The sequence below is a fragment of the Meles meles genome, chromosome 12 (genome assembly GCF_922984935.1).
Source record: "Meles meles chromosome 12, mMelMel3.1 paternal haplotype, whole genome shotgun sequence".
Classification (NCBI taxonomy): Eukaryota; Metazoa; Chordata; class Mammalia; order Carnivora; family Mustelidae; genus Meles; species Meles meles.
Window position 1 is genome coordinate 81095660 of NC_060077.1, and position 10155 is coordinate 81105814.

Below are 10155 nucleotides of genomic sequence, written 5' to 3' on the forward strand. Positions count from 1 at the left end.
AGGAAATTAAAGTGCTACTCCAGTGAACATGTGAATGATAAGAAAGCAGCCTTATTGCTGATATGGAGAAAGTTTTAGTGGTCTGGATAGAAGATCAAACCAGCCACAATATCCCCTTAAGCCAGCACCTAATCCAGAGCAAAGCCTTAACTCTCTTCTGTTCTCTGAAGGCTGACCAGTGAGAAAGCTGCAGAAGAAAAGTCTGAAGTTAGCAGAGGTTGGTTCATAAAGTTTAAGGAAAAAGGGCATCCTATGACCCCACAAAAGCTTAATCAGTGGACCCTCTCTAGGGGCTAAGATGGATCTCATACTCAGTTCTGCAGATTCTTTTTTTTTTTTACACCATACAACTATAGGGCTTCATGGTCTGAGGATGACCTCTTCTGATAAACTATCAGTCTCCAAACTGTAACAAATCCTGGTGTTTATATACTTTATTTCACCCTTGCAATACTGAGCTATTATTTTATCTTTTACCATTCATTAATGAAGCATCCATAACTTTTAAAGATTTTTTTTTTTTATTTGACAGGCAGAGATCCCAAGTAGGCAGAGAGGCAGGCAGAGAGAGAAAGAGAGGGAGCAGCCTCCCCGCTGAGGAGAGAGCACGATGCGGGGCTCGATCCCAGGACCCTGAGATCATGACCTGAGCTGAAGGCAGAGACTTAACCCACTGAGCCACCCAGGTGCCCCAGCATCCATAACTTTTAAAGAATTAAGTCTATAGAGAGATTACATTTGCTGTCCAATTATTGCCATACATTAATATTCCTACTGTTTCATTATTTCTGCTAGAGTTGAGAGATTACAGCTAACTATATGATGACACAGGAGAGTTTCCAAGTGGCTGGTTTCAGCTCATTATTAGTACACTTTCTTTCCTCTTTTCACCAATATCCTGATCTACTGGATTCACGGAGACCTTCATCACAGACTTGTGTAGAAGCACATATATAAACCTCATCATCTCTGGAAGTTTCATACTCCATTTGCAAATCACGATTTTCGTTCTTTGGAGGGCTTCCTTCGGAATCTACCCTGCCATATATACCCTTTTATCTTTCCATTACACAAGGTAGTTTATTTAAGTTTGTACATCTTGATCAACATCTGGACAATTACCATTCATGATGGCAATTTCCATGTTCCCCAAATCTGAAGGCCATTTATTAATGGCTCAGCTCATCATACAGACCACCAAATCATTCTTTGACTGCAACTATGGATAGTATTTCACCTCGTTTAAAAATCCTTCCTCCTTTGGGATATCCAGATGGCTCAGTCACTTGAGCATCTGACTCTTGGTTTTCGGCTCAGGTCCTGATCTCAGGATCCTGAGACTGAGCCCCATTCTGGGCTCCGTGCTCAGCAGGGAGTTGGCTTCTCTCCCTCTGTGTCTGCCCCCACCCCCTGCTTGTGCTCTCTCTCTCTCTTTCTGAAATAAATAAGTCTTTAAAAAAAATCCTTCCTCCTTTCAAGGGAAGGACCACTTAGTTATATGAAGATGACAAAAGAAAAGTGCAAAAGCCATTCAGAAAATGGTTGTAAAAATGAAAAATTATTCAATGGAGAGTTTATGAATACTGAGTAGATTGTTGCCCTTTTATTAAATATTTTGAAATATTTGCAATAAGGAAAAATAAACTACATACATACAACCAAGCGATATAGCCAGTAACTAGTATTTGAAAGTCTGCATTGTGGGCACTATTGAGGAATGATTGTGATGGTAGATGAAGGAAAGATACTATGAAGACCAAAATTTTAAACTCATGCTTACAATACTAGGTCCTGGTCAAAGGACAAGTCATGTCTTTCTAGCCAGCACATCTGTAATTTGTATGGCCTCAACAACAGTTTTTATAAAGATAGAGAATAAATTATTGAGGACACTAGGTTATGATCTTTTGCTTTAAGTCACCCCGAGGTTTAAGGAAAGGAACCATCTCCATAACAGAGAAGTGTAAAGTAAAGCAAGTGCTAATGTAGAAGTTTCAGCAAGTTCTCCAGATCTACTAAGATAATTAATGAGGATGGCTACACTAAACAACAGATTTTCAATGTAGATAAAATAGCCTTCCATTGGAAGATGCCATTTGGAAGTTTCATAGCGAGAGAGGAGAAGTCAGTGCTGGATTCAAAGCTTCAAAGGACAGGCTGACTCTCTTGTTGGGGGTTGATGCAGTCAGTAACTTCCAGCTGAATGCCCATTCACCATTCTGAAAATCCTAGGGTCCTTAAGAATTATGCTAGATCTATTCTGTCTGCACTTTGCAAATGGAACAACAAAGCCTGGATCTATTTACAACATGGTTTGTATTTTAAGCCCATTGTCGAGAACTACCACTCAAGGGAAAAAAAAAATTCCTCTCAAAATATTACTGCTCACTGATGATGCACCTGGTTACCCGAGAGTTCTGATGGAGATGCATGAAATTAACACTGTTTTTGTGCCTGCTAACACAACATACATTCTGTAGTGAATAGATAAAGAAATAATTTTGACTTTCAAGTCTTATTACTTAAGAAAGATTTCATAGGGCTCTAGATGCCATAGATAGTGATTCCTCTGATGAATCTGGGCAAAGTAAATTGAAAATCTTCTGGAAATTATTCATCATTCTAGATGCCATTAAGAACATCTGTGATTCATAGGAAGAGGTCAAAATTCAACATCAACAGTTGTGTGGAAGAAGTTGATTCCAGCCCTCATGGATGACTTTGAGGGGTTCGAGACTTTAGTAAAGAAAGCAACTGCAGATGTGGTGGAAATAGCAAGAGAACTAATAAAATTAAAAGTGCAGCCTAAAGATATGACTGACTTGCTACAATCTCATGATAAAACTGTAGGGTATGAGAAGCTGCCTGTTACGAATAAGCAAAGAAAATCTTACGAATGAACAAAGAAAACGCTTTGTTGAAATGGAATCTACTCCTGGTGAAGAGATGAAGACTGTTGGAATGACAACAAAGCATTTAGAGTGTCACCTTAGTTGATAAAGCAGCAGCAGGGTTTGACAGGATTGACAGGATTGATTCCAATTTTCAAAGAAGTTCTACTATGGGTAAATCCTATCCAACAGCTGCACGTGCTTCAGAAAAATCTTTTGTGAGAGGAAGAGTCAATTGATGCAGGAAATTTCATTGTTGCCTTATTCTAAAAAATTGTTATAGTCACCCCAGTCCTCAGCAGCCACCACGCTGGCTGGCAGCCATCAACATGCAGGCAAGAACCATCACAAGCAAAAAGATTACAATTCACTGAAAGTTCAGATGATGGTTAGCATTTTTTAACAGTATTTTTAAATAAAGGTGTGTATTTTTTAGGCACAATGCTACTGCACACTTAATATACTATAGTGTAGACAAAACTTTTATATGCACTAGGAAACCAAAAGAATCATTTACTTGGTTTATTGTGATATTTGCTTTAATGTCGTGGTCTGGAATGGAACCTGCAATATTTCCAAGGTATGTCTGTATACCCTGTGACCAAGTGGGACTTATCCCAGGTAGGCAAGGCTGGTTCAACATTCAAAAATCAATTAAGGTAAACCAACACATCAATATATTAAAAAAGAAAATCAATGAACATCCCAATAGATGCAGAAAAAGCATTTAACAAAATCCAACACCCATTCACTGCAGAAAACTCAGTAAACTAGGAATATAGGGAACTTCCTTGACCTAATAAATAACTACAGCTACTGTCATACTTAATAGTGAGAAATTCAAAGTTTTTCCACCAAGTTTAGGTACAATCCAAAGATATCTCCTCTCACCACTCCTTTTCAACATCATACTGGAAGTTCTAGCTAAGGCAATAAGATGAAGATGAAGACAAAGACGAAGAAGAAATAAGGGGTATACAGATTGAGAAGGAATCTTTATTCATCTTTATTCACAGATGATATGATCATCTATGTAGAAAATCTAAAAGACCTGACAAAAAATTCTTGGAACTAAGAAATATTATATTAATATTGTAAGATACAAGTTTAACATCCATAAGCCAGTGATTTCCTCTATACAGAAATATAGGTGGGATTTGAAATAAAAAATATAATACCATTTATATTAGTACCATCTAAAAATGAAACACCTAGGTATAAATTTAACAAAAATGTGTACAATATCTATATGAGGAAAACCACAAAATTCTGATGAACAAAATCTATGAACTAAATAGATGAAGCAATATTCCATATTGTTGAATAGGAAGACCCAGGGTTATCAAGATGTGAGTTCTCCCTAACTTGATTTATGTATGTATGCAATCTCAATCAAAATCCCAGGAAATTATCTCGGGGATATTTACAACTGATTCTGAAGTTTATATGAGTGAGGCAAAGGACCAGGATAGCCACCACAATACCAAAAAAGAAAAACACGGTTGGAGAACTGACACCACCTTGACTTTAAGACTTAAGATAAAGCTACAATAATCAAGACAGTGTTGTGTTGGGGAATGAACAAGTAGGTCAAATGACCTGAATTAAGATCCAAGGAAAAAACCTACAGGCATATAGTCTACTGATCCTTGACAAAGTTACAAAGTTAATACAATGAAGCGAAGATACTCTCTTCAACAAATGGTGCGGGAACAACTGACAACTGAATATCCACACACCAACAAATCAATGTAGACACAGAAATTACATTTTTTCCAAAAAAAATTAACTCCATAGAATACAGATCTGAATATAAAATGCAAACTAAAAAATTTTCCTAAAAATATTCTGCATATGTATGTATTACATTTTATCCTTCTAAAAAGGACATCATGCTGTAGATATCTTTCAGGACTTAATATAAGATTGCTTAGGGTCATTCATATTGTTGTATGTCAGCCTCATTCATTACTTTTGACTGCTACAGAATATTCCATTATTTTTTATTTGTATAAAGAGACTATAGTATATCTAAAAGAGTCATAAAGAGCTTCTATTGAAAGTTTAAACATTTTGGTTTTCACAATGAAGTCTTTAGTCCTTCTGAAGGTTCTTGTACATCTCATAAGATAGAGACCCAAACTATCTCTTTCCAGATGTGTAACTTTTTTTCCAGCTCCATTTACTGAACTGTCCCTCATTTTCCCACTGATCTAAAATGCCCCACATATGATGTCCCGAAGTTCCATAGTTGTGTAGGTCTGTTTCGGAATTCCCTGTTCCACTGGCTGATTGGTTTATCTCTATACTGACTCACTTTTATTAGCTTCTTAGTAAATCCTGCTTTTTGGTAGGGTGAGTTCCTATTCTCTTTTTCAAAAACAGGATACCTGGTTTTTGGCCCTTTGCTTTTTCATTAAAATTTTAGTTCATCTTAAGTCTATAAACTATTTAGATTTTGATTACAAAAGTACTGGAAATGTAATGTCTATTGTAATGTGAGGATCTGTAGCTTTAACTCTTCAGTTTTCAAGTGCATGACCATGTTAATTCTCTACTCAGGGCTTTTTGTATTTGAAGCATGTTTCATAATGCCTCTATAGATTTCTTGCATACCTTTTGTTATATTTATTCTAAGAGTATTTGATATTCTCTGATACTATAATAATATCTTCTTTTTAATTGTTTCCAAGTACTTTGTTGCTGGTATATAGAAATTCAACTGACTTTTTAATTTATTTTTATATATAATCCTCTTGGGAAACATTTTTTTCTATAATTTCTAATGATGTGTTTATAGAATTTTCTGGGTCTTCACAAAAACTTCACATCATCTACAAAAAGTGATATTTTAATTTCCTCTATTTCACTCCTTATTCCTCTAATCCCTTTTTCTTGTTTCATTATGCTAAGATTTCCATTAGAAGTGCCTATCACGAGAGGTACATTTTGTCTCATTCTTGATTTTAATGGTCACACTTTGACATATACATTGAGATCAATGCTTGTTCTTATTTATTATATATAGTATTTTTTAAAGACTATTTATTTACTTGTCAGAGAGAGAGAGCACACAAGCAGGCAGAGTGACAGGCAGAGGCAGAGAGAGATGTAGGCTCCCTGCTGAGCAAGGAGCCGGATGGGGGTTGATCCCAGGATCCTGGGATTATGACCTGAGCTTTGCAAAGGCAGCGGCTTAACCCACTGAGCCACCCAGGTGTCCCTATTATAGATAGTATTCATCCAGCTATTTCTAGTGTACTAAAAGTTTTGTGTTGAATCACTGTTTTATCAGATGTCTTTTCCATTTAGTGGGATGATTATTTGACTTTTCTCTTTTGTTAATTGATGAATAACATATATGGATTTCGGAGAGAAACTGCTCATATACACCTGCGATAAATTCATTTATTTTTGGCATATTATCTTTTTCTACATGTATTTGCTTTCAAACTGCAATGTTGTTTAAGGTTTGGGGCACCTATATTTCAAACAGTAAAATGGGCCCGAGCTTTTCTATTTTTATAAAATCTTTTTTGGTTGTTTTGGGATGAGGGCTGTACTAGCCTTCTTGAATGAGTTAGGAAATGCTTCTTTTTCTGTTAGGGGAATTTGGAGAAAAGAAAACATATCAATGTATGAAGTTTTATCCCTGGAATTGCATAGGAAATGTATTACAGTGGTTACCGTGGGGAAGAGGGATAAAGACTTAGAGCACAGTGTGATGACAAGGGAGAGGGAGACCTCTATTTTCCCTGTAATCTCCCTGAGCTGTTTGCTTTATTCATCCTGTTGATATATTACATAATAACTTAAGGAAAAAATGTTGAAGAATGAAAGTATTTTCTGTACCACAAGTATGAAGCCATCCTATCAGCGCTTTTAGAACCACGTTGGAGGTGGCCTTCAGGGTACACACAGAGCCCAAGTGAAACACCTGGTATTTATTCTGCAGTTCAGATTTTTACTAGACCTCTCCTGTGTCCTATCCCCCTACAGGGGTATGTTATGTTTTGTTGCCTAGCATCCAATATTCATAGTCCTGGTACCTGCTGCTACCTTCCAACAAGAGGAACCCCACACTCTCCCCCTCCCTGTGCTCACAACTGAGTGGGACTCCACTCCAGCTTTGGGAATGGTTCACAATGCCCAAACCCCAGTCAACCAGCAAACCACATTTGACTGCTGACGACCTTCGCCAATGCAATCACAGCGAGTCTCAATGCTGGCTGGGAATGATGGGCCAAGAAACCCTACTGATTCCTGAGTGTAAAGAACGTGAGGCCTGGAACTAGTCCATCTATTTTGCTACCTTGCTTTTATTTAGCTCACCTGGATGCACACAGAAAGACAGATGGAAGGCGTGCAGAAAGGGGCTGGGGCTCTGGTGACGTAACTGGGGGCTCTGGTGACGTAACTGAAGTCTCTGATTTAATCCCTTCCTGAAGTTCCAGACCTATTCAGTGACCACTCCACTACCTGAACAAACAAGTCTAGTCTCTATTTAAGTCAGTGCAAGTCTGGTCTTATTTCACTTGCCGTACAAAGTTCCTTAACTGGCAGCACCCCTCTTTGTAATAGGAGGAATTTACCAAGCAATATCCATCCCTGCGAGAAAGAAAGGTACAGGCAAAGCAGTGCTTCCACATTGTGTAAAAAAAAGATAGATAGATAAAACTTCAGTGGGTACGTGTGTGTAATTTAAGACAAATTAATGGTCTGTATTCCAGAAAATGCTGCCTTTTCAATTGGTTATATTGCTTTAATGACCACATTGGGATTTTAAACTCCTGAGACATGGGTTCCTAAGGGGCAGAAAGAACAGAGTCAGGTAGTAAGTTCATAATATCTGCTGGAATCTTGATACTTCCATAAAGTGACCCTGTAAAGATAATATAAGATGTTTTGAACATATTTTCATCAACTCTACGATGAGCACAGTAACGTTTCCCAGGCAGGTTTTTGTAAGAGTTCTATGAGATAAGAAGTGCTTGACATAGAGTAAGTGTTCCATAAGTCACAGAACATCGTGGTATTCTTTTTAATTAAAAAAAAATAGTGTGTGTGTGTGTGTGTGTGTGTCTGTGTCTGTGTCTGTGTGTTGCCTTAAAAAATCACGTGAATGGAAACAGCCCCAGGTTTTACTAGCCTAGGGTATTTTATGTTACAAGATTTTTATGTTATGTTATGTTACATGATTTTTTTTCCCACTTGATATTTTTCCCTTTCAATATTTCCTTTCTGGTCCAGAATAGAGAGAGATCCAAAGAGTACATCTCATGGGCACTCACCAGCCCTGAGTCTGCTGGATGGACTCCCTCACTCCCTCTGCTGAGACCCAGGCTTCAGTCCAAGTGCTCCTTTGCTTTGGTCCCCGCTTGCCCAACTGCCACCAGGCAGCTCAGAGCTGGCCCTGTGGCCCTCTCGGGGTGGTGCTGGCAACTGGACTCTTCTCTCCCCCCGGGTTAATGCTGGTAACCCGTTACTCACCTTGCTCATCTGTTGGATCTCGGTGCTTTTTGTCATTTTTGGATCACTGCCCTTCCTGCTGCTGTTAGAAGTGTCACCCTTGACACATCTCATCTGTTTCCAACTGCCCTGCCTTGGTTCCACAACCAGATGTTCCAGTCTGTCCTGTGCCCCACCCCCACAATGAATAATTCCACTCCACAGCACTGGATAAAACCCATGGTGCTGTGTTCACTAAGCCTCTTCTCTAGTTTCAATCCATGAAACACCATATGCAATTTTAACAAAAGAAGCTTACCTTAGTCTCAGTCACTCAAACAGCTCTAGGAAATATTTCTCTATTTGTGCACTTCCATTCTATATTACAGCTTTCTTCTCTGATATTGTATGTGGCTATAAAGTCGTAGGTACAAATGTGGTCCCATTTATTTTTTCATGCAATAAATATGGATTTAATGTTTTATTATAAATTGCTGCTAGTGTAAAAATTTACCTCTTATAATAGCATACTTTATTATTTTTGAAGTTGCCAAGGTGATCTTTTATTTTATATAGTTGATAACTTTATTTTGCAATTGACAGAAATAATTTCAAACTAGAATACGCCTTCTCCACAAAGCAAATAAATAGTATTTTCAAGTGAATAAAAAGAAAGAACAGGCCTCAAATAAAAGTGGAATAACAGAGAGGATCATGTTTCAATTTTATAGCCTTTCTGTCCATGATAAAACATTTGACTTGTAACCTTCGCTTTATGTGCACCATCTGCATACTGCTATGATACAGGATATGGGAGATGAGTCCAGGTCGTTTGGATCTATAATAAGTATGAACATACCATCTAAATAGAATGAGCCCGGTCTCGGGCAGTGGACTAGAAGTCATATAATTTCTATCTCCCAGCCACCATTCATTTGTTACGTCCTTGAGCAAATCATTTAACCTTTCTATGCCTCAGACTTTTCTAAGAAGTAGGATAATACCTATTCCCATCACAGGCATTTGTAGGAAAAAAAATTCAGAATTAAAACTGTCTGGCATTTTACATAAAAAGGCTTTAGAAAAAAATAATTCCCGGGCAAGGCGGTAATTTGCAAACAAACTCTATCTACCTCGGCCACCACCTTTATATACGTGGATTCCTTGTTAACTTCAAGAGAGGGAGACAGACACATAACTCTCGCTAGAAGCCCAGACTAATATAATAATAACAACATCTATCAAGCACTTACCATGTGTCAGGTGCTGTTCTAAGTGCTTTACATATATTACCTCTATTAATCCTCACACTAACCATAAGAGGCAGACACTCCTGTTAGTTCAGTTTGGGAAAGTTAGGTAGTTGAGCGCAAGTAGACATGAAGGAGGTTAAATAGATTGCCCAAGGTTATACGACTGCCATGCGGCATGGCCATGTCTAGCTCTGTGGTCTGATGCAGAACAGTTAGCCCCAACCCGGAAGGCACAGCCGTCCTTACTCTGTTGGACTCTGTTTGACAAACTGAGAACTGTTCAGAGGGGAAACTAATTCCAGTGGAAGACATGGCCAAGGAGCACAGATCCGGATAAAAAATCAGTATTGGAAGAAACGTGACTTTTTTTTTTTTTACAGCATGATGCCTGTAATTTGGAATGTTCTTTAGACCAGTAAGCCCCTCAGTAAGTCAATGAACAATTCTTGAGCACCTACTATGTTCCGCATACTGTTGTTACCAATAAAGACATCAGTAAACAAGAAATACAGAGTCTTCATCTTCAAAACAATGTTCTCTTTGGGGCTGAAGAGGAGAGAATG

General features: G+C 38.0%; 1 pseudogene; it reads left to right on the forward strand.

Moving 5' to 3' along the window:
- The first annotated feature begins 298 nt into the window (after positions 1 to 298).
- On the forward strand, positions 299 to 1591 carry LOC123954679 (annotated as a pseudogene).
- Positions 1592 to 10155: the final 8564 nt, after the last annotated feature.